The following is a 17,007-nucleotide window of genomic DNA, read 5'->3' on the forward strand; positions in this document are numbered from 1 at the left end:
ACAACTACTAATCAAAGATCGTTTTTCATGAGAAAATGTTGAATTACGTACATATAATACAATCAGTTTACATTCACAGTCTTCAAATGAATTACTGACAACCATATTTTGAGCCTTACTTAGTTTCTACTATTACTAAAAATTTTTAAAGAAATCTAAGTTGTGGGGCACCTAGGTAACTCAAGTCGTTTTTAAGCATCTGCCTTCAGCTCAGGTCATGATCCTGAGTCCTTAGTCCCGGGACTGAGCCCCACATCTGGCTCCCTGCTTAGTGGGGAGCCTGCTTCTCCTTCTGCCCCTCACCCCACTTTCATGGTCCCGTAGGCTCTCTCTCTTTCTCTGTTCTCAAATAAATAAAACGTCTTTATTAAAAAAAAAAAGAGAGAAATTTAATTTTTTGACAATAGTGGCAAAAGTCATGAAGAAGGAGCAAAAGATATCAAGAGGGTCACCAATTTATTGTTACAACTGTTAGGATAAATATTAGTATGATTTGCCTAATACGCCATTGAAAATTAATAATCCTAAATGGTGTTTGTAATACGGAATTTCTCATAATTTGAAAACATTGTTTATCTCTACAAAGCTACCAAATTTACATACCATTTTTTAACTGACACAAATTCATACTACTCAAAGAAGTGTCATTGGAATATTTATATTTATCTTCCTAATAGTAAGATGCTCAACTTTATTCTGAAGAAATCAGAGTTAAGCTACTTGAAATACTTGCAACAACCAAATGGCAGCTACGGATGGTTCATTGAAAACTGATGATGACATCTTCCTTTGAATGTGGCTTTTCAACTGCTTTCATGAACTACCAATTTTATATTTTGTGTACATAAAGAAAAAATCAAGGCAACTGTTTGTAGAAAATTTAGGCCTCAAGCTGTTTTTTGTTTTTTGTTTTTTTTAAGATTTTATTTACTTATTTGAGAGTGAGAGAGAGCGAGAGAGTATGAGAGGGGAGAAGGTCAGAGGGAGAAGCAGACTCTCCATGGAGCTGGGACCTTGACAACGAGGGACTTAATCCCGGGACACCAGGATCATGACCTGAGCCGAAGGCAGCTGCCCAACCAACTGAGCCACCCAGGCGCCCAGGCCTTAAGCTGTTTTGTTGTATGAATGAATACTTCCCATTTTGATTTACAGGTCCTCTCATGATACCCTGTCCTGACCTGAACTTAGTCTCACAGCCAGCCCCGGACGGAGCAGAGTACTTCTCATGCTCCCCATGTGGTGAGGCTGCCATTACTCTATCACATGCCATCCACCCAGCTGTCCTCATCAGTCTGTAGAAAAACTCTGCCCTGATTCCTGCCTCCATGGAGCTTCTGCTATTCAATTACCTTGATTTAGTGGGTGGAAGGTATGACGGCTGAAACTCAGCAGTGATGGCAGCTACTTGCTAGAGGAAGAACTGGTTAACTCAATTGAGGAAAGGTTATTTGAACCTTAAAAATTCAATCATATGCCTGCATTAAAGTAATTTGAGATGGTCAAATCAAAACTTAAGCCAGCAAATGCCTCAAGATTAAGAAATAAAAAACTAAGGACAACCAATCACAAACAGCCAACTAAGCTTTTCTAAATAAGGCAAATTCTTAAGCTATAGCCAATTAAACTAAAGTTTCCATGCTTTGTTTCTGCCTTTTCTTTATAAAATTCTTTCCTCTGGCTCCTGGCTGGTAGAGTGCTCTTAGCAGCTTCCGATCTGGCCCTGCCCAATTCAAATTAGTTTTTGCTCAACTAAACTCTTAGATATTTCACACACCTCAATTTATCTTTTAACACGTTATCAGGCCTTTTTTTTTTTTTTTTCTTTCCCCAGTAACAAGTTTTTAAGAACACAAAAATGTAAGAATAGGAAATGAAAGACCCCTGCCCTGGAAAGTCCCCTCCCCTAGAAGATAGATAGGATAACTAACCGCTTGTTTGCTTTTCTGTGAACCGCTGGCTTTTAGGCGTAAATTAGGTTATTAATTGCTTATTAATTGCTCTTTTGCCCTTCTGTAACTGCTTGGCTTATAGAAATAATAGAAGACGCCATGATGGCATTCCTACCTTCCCCCTTCTTGTTCCCCCTCCCTGCCTCTCTCTTCCCGCGGTGCGGGTCCCCAAAGCCAATCAGCAAACTCCACTAAGGCCTTTTTCAAAAGTTCTAACTTTCAACCAATCAGTTGCGCCCCACCCAAAACTTGTTTGTACCTGTCTATAAAAACCTGGCACCACCCCAGCCAGGTGTGCTCAGCTAGCAGGAGCTGCTGACCACCCGCAGGCGCGCGCTGACCACCCGCAGGCGCCTGCGTAACAATAAAGAACCTCTTGCTGATTGCATCCAGTGGCAGTGTTAGATTCTTGGGTAAGGGGATCCGCGGGTCTTTCATTTGGAGGTCCCACCGAGATCATCGGACTCCTGCCCACGGATCCAACTGACTCTCACCGGGAGGTAAGCTGGCCAGCATTTAAATTTTAATAACTGTGTTTTTGTCTCCTGTCTCTCGTTCTTGTTTGTCTCTAGTCTTGTGAGGCCTCTGTTTGACCTATACTGCGGGTACCTACACCTTTGAAGAGGAACCACCTCAAGAGCATTGTGTGATTCCTGGCAAGAGACATTCATTACAGCAGGTCACAAATGCCTTGAGCTGCCTAAAATAGCTTGTATACTGTATGGAGAATTATGTAAGATAAAATGGAATCTTCTAGAAGAAAATTTAAGATTTTCAACCTACACTCGACGAGTGTACACAAGAGTGTACACTGATGGTACACAAGAGTGGCTAAAGTAGTGTTTTGTTGTCATTTTTGTTATTGTTGTGGTTTTAAAGAACCAGAAAGATTTTATGAAGTAAACTAAAAGTGAGGACTGTACTTTCTAGGTGGAATCATCACTGGAGAGACACAGGTCTAGCCCCTCAAGCGATCTCCTTCCTTTATCAAACTTTCCAATAGAGTCCATGAGTGGATTCTTTTTCTCTTACAAATACATATTTAAATGAACAACTTAAATAAAGGGAATTGGTACATTATAATATTACCTTACAGAAGGGTTATCACAAATACATTCATTTCTTAAACTGAAAGTCTCTGTAATGTTTTGTAACTATAAAATTGACTGTATTTAAATATTTTAAGTAGCCTGCAAATTATTTTAGAATTTAATCCCATTTAGTGTTTTAAAATATACTTAACTTCCTGGTGATTTCTTTTTTGCATTTACTAACACTGGGCTGCTAACTATAATTTTGGCTTATAATAATACTCATTATTATTACAATTTTTTTTTAAGATCCATAATAGGGCTACTGTTTCCTTTTTGATTACATCTAGCATGTTCCAATGAGCCCTAGTTCTCATTCCTAAATTTTGGTCAAAAAAGTAATAATTTTGGATTATCAGTCAGAAAAAGAAAATGTAATATCTTCTGTTATTTAAGTTTCTATTTATTTTTAAAAGATTCATTTATTTATTTCTTAGAGAAAGGTTGAGAGAGAGCGAGCACGCCCGTGCAAAGGGGCAGAGTGCAGAGCCCAGTGGAGGGTTCAATCTCTCAGGTCATGATCTCAGGGTCCTGGGATCGAGTCCCGCATCGGGCTCTCTGCTCCACAGGGAGCCTGCTTCCTCCTCTCTCTCTCTGCCTGCCTCTCTGCCTACTTGTGATCTCTCTCTGTCAAATAAAAAAATAAAATCTTTAAAAAAAAAAAAAAAAAAAAAAAGCTGCCTACTTTGGTTTACGGGCTTCTGCCCCAGTGGTGATCAACTGCTTTTTCTTCTGTGTTTTCAATTTTTTTTTTTTTTAAGATTTTATTTATTTGTCAGAGAGAGAGCGAGAGCGAGCACAGGCATACAGAGTGGAAGGCAGAGTCAGAGGGAGAGGGAGAAGCAGGCTCCCTGCGGAGCAAGGAGCCCGATGTGGGACTCGATCCCAGGACGCTGGGATCATGACCCGAGCCGAAGGCAGCTGCTTAACCAACTGAGCCACCCAGGCGTCCCTCAATTATTTTTTTAACTTCTAAAATTCACCTACTACAATAGCATCAAAGATCTCAATGAGACAATAGAGTCCTATAGCCACCCAATTTCCTTCTTTAGAGGCAACATCATCACCAGCTTCTTTTTAATCTTCCAAGGTATTCCATATATAAATGTATGTGATTGAAGGCACATTTGGTTGACTTTTATTTATATAATAAAGTTACGTGCATTTATTTTGGACTTGCTCATATTTGGTCTAATTGTGTGCATTATACTTGAAATCTTTTGGTTTTCTGTAAAAAAGGGCAAAAATAATCTATAATTTTGTATCGACAAGAGCACAATTGGAATTTTCTGTTAAAATCTGCATCCACTCTTAAAATACAGTCAGGCTGTAGTAAAAGAGGCTTCTGCCCCAATCTACAGCATATTTCAATTTAAAATATCCCCAAATGCACCAAAATAGCCTGTTCTAACGTACAATCTTCCCTTAATGGAAATAAGATTAATCAAAGAATAAAGCACCTTAGAGTCTTGACTAGGAATGTTTCACAGATACCAATTATTTGGGGCTCATGAGTTTTTCCTCCCAATATATATATTTTTTAAAGATTTTATTTATAAGGAGAGAGAGCACAAGCAGGAAGAGCAGCAGAGGGAGAGGGAGAAGCAGACTCCCCAGTGAGCAAGCAGCCCGATGCAGGGCTCTATTCCAGGACTCTGGGATCGTGACTTGAGCTGAAGGATGATACTTGATCCACTGAGCCACCTAGGTGCCCCTTTCCTCCCGATTTTTTTTTTTAAAGATTTTATTTATTTGACAGAGAGATCACAAGTAGGCAGAGAGGCAGGCAGAGAGAGAGGAGGAAGCAGACTCCCTGCTGAGCAGAGAGCCTGATGCGGGGCTCGATCCTGTGACCCTGAGATCATGACCTGAGCTGAAGGCAGAGGCTTAACCCACTGAGTCACCCAGGTGCCCCTCCTCCCAATTTTTTAATCTGAAAATGTTCAAATGTGCAAATGTGAAAGTTGCAAGTAGAGTACAATGAATATCCATTCAGTCTTCCTTGATTGACCGATTGTTAACATTTTACATCTGCTTTCTCTGTTTTTAATGAATAATAATTATTATTATAATAGTAAGTATACATTATTGCTGAACTGAGAGTAAGTTGCAAAGATACACCACTTGACAAACCCTTAAAATCAAAGACAGGTGCTTTACTGGCTTTGCCAGTTCATGAGGAAGTGTTCTTATCTCCTATTTCCTCTCAAAAGCCATTGTACTTATACGTGAAAAAGCAGAACTTTGAACTTGCTATCCACCTCTTCGCTCAGCATGCTGAGAAGAGGCTAAACAGTGATCTCATTTACAATTTTCACTACTTAACTTAATTCTGAATTAAGATCTAGAGACATATTTTCCCCTGCCTGCTGTTCTTGGCTGAGAACGCAGCCTGGAGGTTGACACTTGGAGAAAACCCACATTTATTCATGTACCAATGTCCTTTCTGTGGTACGTGTCCCGGGTGCCTATCACACACTCTCTGTTCCAGATCGTGGTTTTCAAAGAGATCATCAAAACAAAACAAAACAAAAAATCTCTTCTCTAATGGCACAGTGAGGGGATCTTTGGATAATTCTGTCTAGCAATGACCATTTGCCATTGAATGACCCTTCCTTCATTTGGGAAAACGTGATTTTTGACAAACCACATCAGGGTCACTTCCTTGTGGAGAGGCAATTTGTGCATACCACAACAAACGGATGGAAGACCCATGTGAGGTGTTCTACAGACTTTGTATCTTTCCCCATGTCACAACAAATTTTGCATACTAACTGCTTGGTAATATTTCCTCCTAAAGAACATAGGGAAACTGTCGATCAGCACCCCGAATGAGAAAGAAAAAGCTATAATTGGTTGTCATCTATGTCAATCACCTCAGATATGAACGACAGAGCAGGTCACTACATTTGGGGGAAGAAGATCTAATTAGGGCCATGAGACTTGACACAAACTGCTTTCTGTCTTTTCCTCCTATGAAAGGGCAACTCTACTGCCAGAAGCATGAGCAATTCAAATCAAGAACCCTATAGCAGACTGCAAAATAAATTAGTTTCCTTGAGGTAGGTTATATATGTTATATATTTAAATGGAGCAAAAGCATGGGAAACTTCATGTTATTATTTCACGAAGCTTCATTACAGGGGGTGGGGTAAATGAACTATCTGTCCAGATATTCATAACAGCATTTCCTATCTGTGCTTTTCTTTTTCAGTCCTTGTATAAAACCACTCCCCTCCATATTCATTCTTCCCCAGAAAGAGTCACCCAGGCACCCCTCTGGACATCTCCTTTTAGATGCTGATGTCTGCAGTAATCTCAAAATTGCATCAAAAATTTCAGTATGTCCTAAACATGGTCACCCCATTTGTTTTTTGACAACTATTCAGAAAATCGAGAATTGCTTAGAAATTCTTCCCTTGCCTTCATGCTTCACTTACAATCAGCCACCAAACCTTGTCAGTTCTACTTTCTAAATATATTGAACCTGACCTCTTCTCTCCACCCCACTGATAGTGCTTTTCTTCAGGACTGTTTTACTGCAATCTCTTCTACATTGGTCTAGCCCTCTTGTTCTTCTCCAATTTATATTCCATTTTGATTCCAGGGCTACCTTTTAAAAAGTGCAAAATTATCATGTCTTAGCTCTACTTAAGTTTCTGCAAAAGCTCTACATTGTATTCAGGCACCCCCCCCAAACAAAACAAAACAAAAACAAAAACAAAAACACCCCAGAAAACCCCTAAGTCCTTTAGTATTACATGAAAATTTCATCATGATTTGGCTTTGGTCCACTTCTCTGTCACTTTCTCAACATTAACATTCTGAACTTTTGATGTGTATGTATTTTGCTATTCCAGGTCTTCACTGTTTTTGTGCACACTGTTCCCTTTAGGAGCATCCTGCCTTTTTCTCCCAAGTCAGCTTTTATTTGGCTTACTCCATTATATAAGATACAGTTCAACACTGATACCTCATCCAAAGAGCCTCCCCTGAGATGCTCTTACTTCCACAATATTTGAAGTAGATGCCCTTCTCTTCAGTCAATTGTTCCCTACATAACTTGAGGAGTATGTGTGCGGCTGCATTAGTTAAGTGTCCGACTCTCACCTCAAGGCTTGATCTCAGGATTGTGAGTTCAAGCCCATGTTGGGCTCCACACTGGGCGTGGAGCTTACCTAAGGAAAAAAAAAAAAAAACAAAGAATAAAAATAATTCTTTACATAACTTGATCATGACATTTTAATTGGTATTTCTAATGTCTAAGCAGTTCTTATCTTATTTTTTAAAGATTTATTTATTTGAGAGAGAGAGCACGCATGTGTGCAAGGGGGCAGAGGGACAGAGGGAGAACATCGTCGAGCAGGCTCCATGCTGACCATGGAACCTGACTTGGGGCTCCATCTCACGACACAGGAGATCATGACCTGGGGCAAAACCAAGAGTCAGACGCTTAACTGACTGCACCACCCAGGCACCCCCATATCATTTTCTCTCACTTCTTGATTTTATAACTTCAAAATATAACTCTAGTTACATTTTAAGATTATGAAGAGGCAGAAATCTGCTGGTTTATATTTGTGCTTTTAAAAATTTTATTTATTATTTTTTAAAATTTTATTATACGATTTTATTTATTTAGGTGAGAGAGAGAGCATGCACACAAGCAGGGAAAAGGGCAGAGGGAGAGAGAGAGAGAAGCAGACTCCCCACTGAGCAGGAGCCCAACCCAGGGCTCTATCCCAGGACCATGGGATCATAACCTGAGTCAAAGGCAGACGCTTGATGAACTGAGCCACTCCGGTGTCCCTTAAATTTTATTTTTATGTGTTTTTTCAATACTCAATCATTTTAAGAAAATGCAGTTAAATAAGGGAATTAACTAGACTTGTAATATTTCCCCCTAAACCTAGGACTTCTGTCATCAGGGACTTTATTAAAATAAAGATTTCTATTTGTTACAATGTAAGTTAGTATAGAAATCGGAGGTACTAAACTCTTCCCTGTTGCATTAAATTGCTTATCCTAAAGTGTTCTGTAGAGTTTTTAGGGCAGAAGATAATTAAAAATAAATTGCCATTTCCTGTGGCTACAGATTTCCCAAAAAGAGAAACAGTTTGGTTTTTGTATGTCAGAAAGCATCATCAGATGAATCTATTTTTATAGAGAATTCTCCTATGTTACAGAATTGAAGTGTTTTAAAAATTATGTTTGTTGTCGATCACTGAATAGGTGGAAATATACACCATTAAAATAAAACAGAAGCAAGCTTGTCAAGCGACAAGTAGGTCATCCACTAGGAAGTTTCTATCCCACCAGAAAGAATAAGAGGTAGAAATACTGTAAGAACACACACCATGGTAATTTGGAAGCAAAATTGCACAAGGAGAAAAAGCACATAGGAACTGAACAATAAATGTCTATAGACTGTTTTTTGGGGTGTTGGTTAATAGACATTTGAACTCACATTAATACAAGAAAAGTTGCTTATTCCTATTTGGATGAAAAAAAGTAACACCTCAACCAATTGAGTCCAGAGCTAAATGTGGACCCAATTTTCATTAGGTTCTGCTGAAGTGCTAGCCTTAGTTCTGTTTTTGAAGTACTTATTTGGTCATGAAGACAAAAGTGAAGAGAATCTTTCAGTAACAACTTTGGAAAGAAAGCCACAGATTTAGAGGAAATTTTTCTATTTCTTGATTTCATATACATAAACCAGGTTACATTCCTAAAAGGACCAACAATATTAAGTAATGTTTATATCCAGGGCACCTGGGTGGCTCAATGGGTTAAGCCGCTGCCTCCCCATCTTGGGATGGAGTCCTGCATTGGGTTCTCTGCTCAGCAGGGAGCCTGCTTCCCTCTCTCTCTCTGCCTGCCTCTCTGCCTACTTGTGATCTCTCTCTGTCAAATAAATAAATAAAATCTTAAAAAAAAATAAAGTAATGTTTATCAGTGTCTGGAAATTGGTTTTTGGAAGTCAGAACACTTTGATTAGTGTTTGAATGGTGTATCTTCAGATGTCTTCATATTTAAAATGAGTTTCTTATAGAAAGTAGAGTTGGGTCTTGCTTTTTTATCTAGTCTGACAATTTCTGCCCTCTAGTGTATTTAGGCCATTTACATGGGAAGTATTGGTATGGTTAAAAATCTACCATTTTGCTAATTGTTCTCTATTTGTTCAATGTATTTTTCCCCCTTTCTCTCTCAGTTTCTGTTTAGATTAGCAGAATATATTTTATATTCCATTTTTATTTCCACTATTGGCTTATTATTTATGGCTCCTTAAATTATTTTTTAGCATTTTTTCCCCTAGAGTTTACAGTGTACATTTTAAATTAGTCACCATCTTGGGGCACCTGGCTGACTCAGTTGGAAAAGTGTGTGATTCTTGATCTCTGGGTTGTGAGTTTGAGCCCCACATTGTGTGCAGAGACTACTTAAATAAATAAAAAACTTCACCAAAAATTAATTAGAGTCTACCTTCAGATAATATTGCACAGCTTTGTGTGTGGTATAATAACTTTGCACCAATAAGCACCCATTTCCTCTTCCCATTTTTTGTGATATTGTCCAGACATTTAACTTTTATTATGCTATAAACTCTACTTTGCTGCTACTATTTTTGCTTTACAATGATCTGTTAGAGTGATCAAAAGTAAGTAAAACATGACTTTTACATCTACTTTCATTTGACTGTTTCAAAAGATTTTTCTTTTTTTTTTTCCAAAAGATTTTTTTCTTAATGTAGATCCATGTCACTGACTGGCCTCATAATCTTTTTTCCTGAAGAACTTTAACTAATTTCCTGTAACGTAGGTCTGCTGGTATTGAATACTCTTAAAAAATTATTTATTTATCCTTTATTCTTGGAAGATACTTTTTTTCTCTGTATGGAAACTTGGTTGACAAGTTTTTCTTCTTTCAATACTTTATAAAGATGTCACTCCACTGTTCTTTGGCCTGCATCAAATCCAAAGACGATGATGATAAGTCTACCATAATTCTTACCTTTTTTCCTCTGTATGTGAATGTCTGTGTCCCCCCCAAAGCTTATATTTTGAATTCTTAACCTCCCCCCCACCCCCATAATGGTGTTAGGAGGTTGGGGACTTTGAGAGATAATTAAGTCATGAGGGAGGAGCTCTCATGAGTAGGAATACCGAAGGAGAGATACAAGAGCTTGCCCTTGTTCTTTTTACTCTCTGCCACATGAGGATGCAATGTGAAGATAGTTACCTGCAAACTAGGGAGCAGGATCTCACCAGACACCAGATTTGTCTCCAGAACTTTGAGAAATCAATGTTCTTTAAGCTACTCAGTCCGTGTTATTCAGTTAGAGCAGTCCAAACAGATAAGACAACATGTCATGTGTCTTCTTTCTGACTGCCTTTAAGACCTCCCTTTCCTTTTTTTTTTTTTTTTAAAGATTTTATTTATTTGACAGAGCTCACAAGTAGGCAGAGAGTCAGGCAGAGAGACAGAGAGAGAGAGAGAGGGAATCAGGCTTCCTGTGGAGCAGAGAGCCCGATGCGGGGCTCGATCCCAGCACCTTGAGATCATGACCCGAGCCGAAGGCAGCAGCCCAAACCACTGAGCTACACAGGCGCCCCTCTTTTTTTTTTTTTTTTTAAATGATTTTATTTATTTACTTGAGAGAGAAAGCATGAGTTGGGGGAGGAGCAGAGGGAGAGGGACAAGCAGACTCTGTGGTGTGTGCAGAGCCCAGTGTAGGGCTAGATTTCGAGACCCTGAGATCATGACCTGAGCCAAAACCAAGAGCTGGATGCTTAACCAACTGCCACCCACATGCTCCACCTTTGATTTTCAGAAGTTCGAAAGGTGTATGTTTTTGTTTTTGTTTTTATTTATTAATGTAGTATTTTTATGCCTTGGGGTTTCCTGATCCCTTTAGCATAACGTTCTTGTAGACAGAAGTAAAGAGCCTTAGTAGGGCTTCCTGTCCTTCCTGCAGTGGTGACGACTTCCCTCCTCTCCACCTGCATTGAGTGAGGCTTTCACTGTGTTTCCTGCCATGTCTTTAATCTCTCACATGAGCATCAAAGATCTGGGAGGAAGAGCCCATGAGTGAATTTCCCCATATCTGCAATTACCATGGGTTTTATAGTATCATACTATTTTGTTAAAAAATGTACATAAACTCTTCTTACCCACCTATATGGAAGTCACATATTTTCGTCTGTGCCCTGCCCCAAGTAAGTCAATGATTGCATTCTGTCTCTTCTTGGATTTTCTTGTCTCTCCTCTGAGCTCAGGCTAAGTGGTTGTCCTGAGACCTCAGCTTCAGAAAAGTTATGAATTTGAGAATTTTCTACCTTTTTTGTTGTTGTTTAGGTAAGAGTGATACTCCACCCATCTTTCAAAATTCATAGCAGAAATTTTAAGCCCAATAATCCAGATATTTTGGATGGACAAATTATGTATTTCAAACAGAAAAGGATTTCACAATATAACTAATATTCACTGAAAAGAGGAAATAAGGGTTCTACCTCAAAATGCTGACTTTACAAAAGTGCTATAAATTTAATTTTTAATGTTTCTCTAAAGAAAAATCTAAAAATTTATTAATTATAATTATTTTTTAAGATTTCTATGAAGGAATATTACAATTAACCCTTTTAGAAACAGATATCAAGTTCTGTTGTCCCTCATCTTATTGATCTAATCATAGTATTTATATATGCATTAGTGTTAGGTTTTCAAATAAACACCTGTGAATCATATACTAATAGTGATTATCAAAATAAATTGTGAGGGAAAACATGTAAAAAAAAAGCCTCACAACAATAAGAACAAAACTTTCTAGCATTACTTAAAACTACCCTATTAAACTTCTTTCTCCATTAGAGGCCATTGCAATAATGAATATCTGTCTTAAGTATGTTTTTATTAATAAACAAATTAGGTAAATAAATGTTCTATGACATTAGTACATAATTTCAGAGCCTGTTCTATTGGGCACTTGCTCTATGATGCTAATCAATGAATATTCTATGGTTAAATGTTGTCTACTTTTGGGTTAAAGAAAGTTAAAACAGGATTTGTGTTTATCTTTTTTAAATAACCAGACCAAATGAACATGCATTGTAAATTTCATAAATTAGACTAATTTTTTTTTTCATAAATTAGACTAACAAAATGTATTTAATTACTGAACACTTTAGGAAAAGCTGTATATTTTTAACCTGAAAAAAATGGATGGGTATCTCCTGTGTACCAACCTATGTGTTAGATTGTGGAGATTCTTACATATAAACTAGGTCCTTGCCCTCATGGAGCAAACATACATTTTAATTTTATTTATTTTATTATTATTATTTTTTAAGATTTTATTTATTTATTTGACAGAGAGATCACAAGTAGGCAGTGAGGCAGGCGGGGGAAGGAGGAGAAGCAGGCTCCCTGCTGAGCAGACACCCGCCCCCCCCAGCCCCACCCGTGCGGGGATCAATCCCAGGACCCTGGGATCGTGACCTGAGCAGAAGGCAGAGGTTTTAACGCACTGAGTCACCCAGGTGCCCCACAAACATATATTTTTAAATAGATTCTATTTCTTAAAATAGAGCTAGATAATCATTTAAAGATTGTTAGATTGATTGCCATAGAAATTAAAAGAAGTACTTTTAAGTATAAAATATAATAAAACTTAATAGAAAAAGAGATTGTATAAAATATGAGTACTGATAGGTTCATGTAATAACATATAAAGAATTAACATGAATTAAAGATAAATGTTAAGCCCTAGTAGCAAATGAACAAAGACTATATGGAGATAAACTACATAAATGAAAATGCAAATAGCAAATATTATTTTATTTTGCAAATAAATATTATTTAAAAATCTATTGTCCCTAGGAATCAAAGCCAAATTTTAGTATCATTTAACATTGATGAATTTGTTCAAATTAAGGAACACCCAAACAAAACAAATAAATACAATATTGACACAACTGTAATCAAACAAGCTTTTTGGAAAGCATTAAAGGCAATTCCTATCAATATCCCAAACTAAGTCCATCTGCTCACTGAGTAATATTACTGTTGGGAATTTTCACTAAGGACATAATCCAGCAGAATAAAATTATATTCACGATCCAATACATGTTCACTCTGATTTTATTTATAATAATAAAAGTTGTAAACAACCTCAATTATCATAATAAGCAATGGTAAATTAAATATTGTTATGCTAATTTGGCAGATGATTATAATTTCTATTATGCATCTAACTTAGACAGCTTAGACTTTCTGGGAACAATGATAAAAATGAGGTTAATTAGGTGTGCTGCAGTGGGTTTACAAAATCCTACATTTATGATGAGTAATACTTCATGCTTATGTGGAAAAGATTGTTACTGGATGATTAATTTGGATGGTCTATGCTGGCCTTAGGGGTTGGTGGCTAGGGGAACTGGCTGCCCCTAAACTGAGACCTAATCGTAAATTTTTTTTAAAGGTAGATTTATTTATTTATTTATTTGATAGAGAAATAGAGAGAGAGCACAAGTAGGCAGAGCAGCAGGCAGAGGGAGAGGGAGAAGCAAGCTCTTTGCTGAGCAGGGAGGCTGATGTGGTGCTTGATCCCAGGATCCTGGCATCATGACCTGAGCTGAAGGCAGCCACTTAACTGACAGAGCCTCCCAGATGCCCCAACCTAAACGTAATTTTGATAAATTAACAAGGACAATATTTTCCTGTGCTGAAGGACTGAACTAAAGCAATTTATAAGCATGTTGCCTACATCTATGTAATCTGTAAGTAAACTATCATACTGCTAATAGAATGGCCATCAAGTAGTGGTCAAAGAAATAGATAATGAGTAACATAAAAAATGTGGCTTTTCGCAGGTTGCTTCTAAAATTTTAACTTTTTACAATGGCAAGGTTTGCATCTTTTCCACGTCTGGAAGAGGGAAATAGGAAGCTTGGGTGACATTTGGTGCTTTGTGATGGAGGGAGTGTAGGATTTGGTGTTAGCAACTTAAATCCCAATTTCAATGAAATAACTATGAAGGGGGTACAAAATTCAATTAACTATAATAATTAGAAGGCAATTAGCTGAATTCCATGTGGGTGGTATAGAATTTCATCTGAGTCAGTCAGTAAAAAGTTGAAAATATTTATATAAAGGGGAAGTATACCTAGAAAATACATTTTAGGAGGGCATAAAACTATATGGCAGATAAAAACTAACTTTTTATGGTCCCCCAATTAATGTGGTAAGCAGCATTGGTTTGGAAAAAGCAGCACTAATCTGCTCCTACATTCTCATCCCCAAATTCAGGCTATTTACCCAGAACTGTAGCTGTATCTTAGTTTTGAATCTTTACCCAAGGAACCTGGTCCTGTTGGAGATAGTAATTTTCACTCTGTAGTTGAATAAATGACTTTGCAAACCCAGAAAACTGTAAAAATAAATATGGGGATGATAAAATAAATCTATAGAAAATATTGATACTGCTGAAGTCCATTTATGTGGAATATATTTAAAGTCACAATAATAATGTATTTTTCTCTATATAGTTTTGAAATGTCCAAGAGATGCCATGTTAGAGACTATCTGACATGTTAGAGGATCTAATTTTTTGCCTTGGTCCTTTAATTAGGAATGCCTGACTGCCAGTTGTGACTTAAATTTGACATGCATTTGGGAATGTAATTAATTAAGCTTATAAACAGTGTCTGAATGCTTACTAAAGTTATAATTTCAATTTGTTACATTTTTAAAAGCCATTTAAGAACTTATAAAGATTGCTTTAGTTTATAACCTGGCCTTATTAGGAATATGATATACTTGAGGGAAAAAAAATTAAATTTTCATACGTAAGTTAAAATATTTAAGGAAATTTAGTGAAATAAGACTTCTTGCATGTGCTTTGGTAATGAGATCATTTACTATACTAAGATTATTAAAAATTAATAAAAGTATAAGTAAAAGTGATTATGCTTATTTTTAATAAAAGTGATTTATTTCATAAATCAAGTAGCAAAAATTCTAAGTTGAATTTAGAGGTTTAAGTAAAATTTAGTCTTTTAATTAACTACAGTTACAAATTGCATATTTAGACAGCTCTAAGTGGTTCGCTTTGCATATAAAAGCCCTCCCTTGGACATTAAAATATTCACTGACATGCTAAGCCCAATGATAATTGTCAATTGAACATGACAACATGACAAATGCTTGAGTCACTCTGGAAAACCCATTCCATTATGCCATTTGCATATACACAGTGACAGTGCTTGCATTTTAAGTAAATATTAAATATTCAATTTAAAAAGATCATATTTGTTATAGAAAATTTTCAAGTAAAAAAAGTATAAGAAACAAATATAACATTACCAGTAATCTGCCCAAAGATAGTTACTGTTAATATGCCAGTGTATTTGCTCTCAGTCTTTTCCTGTATTTTATGCATTTATGAAAGCAAATTAGCAGCCTACAGTATCTACTGTACATGCGGCTTTTTGTAGGTTGCTTTTAAATTTTTAACTTTTTACAATGGCAAGGTTTGCAGATTTTCCACATCTGGAAGAGGGAAACGGGAAGCTTGGGTGACATTTGGTACTTTGTGATGGAGGGAGTGTAGGATTTGGTGTTAGCAACTTAAATCCCGATTTCAATGTTAACAAGGCAGGAAGACTTTGTTCCTTAACCTCCCTTAGCCTCAGTTTCCACGCCTGTGAAGTAAAGATGATGATGGCCGCCTAGTTTGCTCATTGGGGAACCAAAGCAGGTATATCTACAGGGCACAGGGCAGCAACCAAAACTCACTGGTAACAGTTATCTTGACGCTTAGAATCCTAGAGCTTGGTGTCGGTAGTGATTTTTGGCGAAATCTGTGATTAGAGCTGCCTCTGCCGCTAAGGAATTTCAGAGACAGGGAAGGATCCTTTGTTCTCTCAGTCTCCCATACAGCTAGCCAGAGCTGTTCAGTGCGACTGCCTGCAGTTGGGAGTGTGTTTTAATAGCTGTGCAAAGACAGCACAGGCTGACTCATGGCAAGAAATTTAAAATCAAGAAACAAACCAAAGAAAAAAATGGTTTAGGGTCACAACACCTGGATTTATAGCAAAGTATTTGTTCCAACTCCTTTTATGCATAGTGAGAGAGAAACGATATAGAAGGGCAAAAACAGGTGCTTTGGAAACTCGGCAAGCACTTGGAACCCTAGAGAGCATAGTTAGGCTCGAGAATTACTAACAGTGTGGCCCTCGACTTTCAATAGGAAAATTGGAAGCTGTGTTTGCATGAGCCCAATTAGTGTAGCTAGTCAAGTCCTGTCAAAATGCAGAATTGTAAGCACTTTTTAGAAAGAAATTATTTATGTAATCCTGACAATTGTCCATGTCCTGTTGTGGTTGGAAACAAGGTTTTCTGCGAATGTTTCTTCTCAGAAACATTATGTCCAAGACATTCTGTCTTCTTAAAAGAGAAATGAGCCTCACAGAAAGGCATCCAAGAAATGACCAGAAAACCAAGTTATTTTCCACATATACATTCTGATTTCCAAGTATTCCCATCCACCTTTGCTTAGAAACCCTCCTGTCCTTCACCTTAGGTTCCCCTCACAGCCAAAATTCTCTGAGAAGCTTTTTGCTCTTGCTTACCCTTGTGCTGATACCCAGTGTCAGAACATTGTGAATTGTGCGGGAACACCGTGTAATTACATGGGCTTTGTGTGCTCCAAGTTACTTCCCTGATCTCATCATGATACTTTTCTACAGGGGAAAAGAAACCCAAGATATAAGACATCAGTGGGAAATTGGCACCATGGATATTGGAGAACCAATGACAGTATATTAAACTTCAAAATGAAAGAAGGATACTGATGGCAAAATTCACTTGCTTCCACTTTCAAAGGTCAACAGGTAACATCCCGGAAACTGGAGTGATTTTTCAAGTGATGTGTAAATACTTCATGTGCTTAGAAATGAATGTTGTAA

This window comes from Mustela nivalis (assembly GCF_964662115.1).
Source record: "Mustela nivalis genome assembly, chromosome: 12".
NCBI lineage: Eukaryota > Metazoa > Chordata > Mammalia > Carnivora > Mustelidae > Mustela > Mustela nivalis.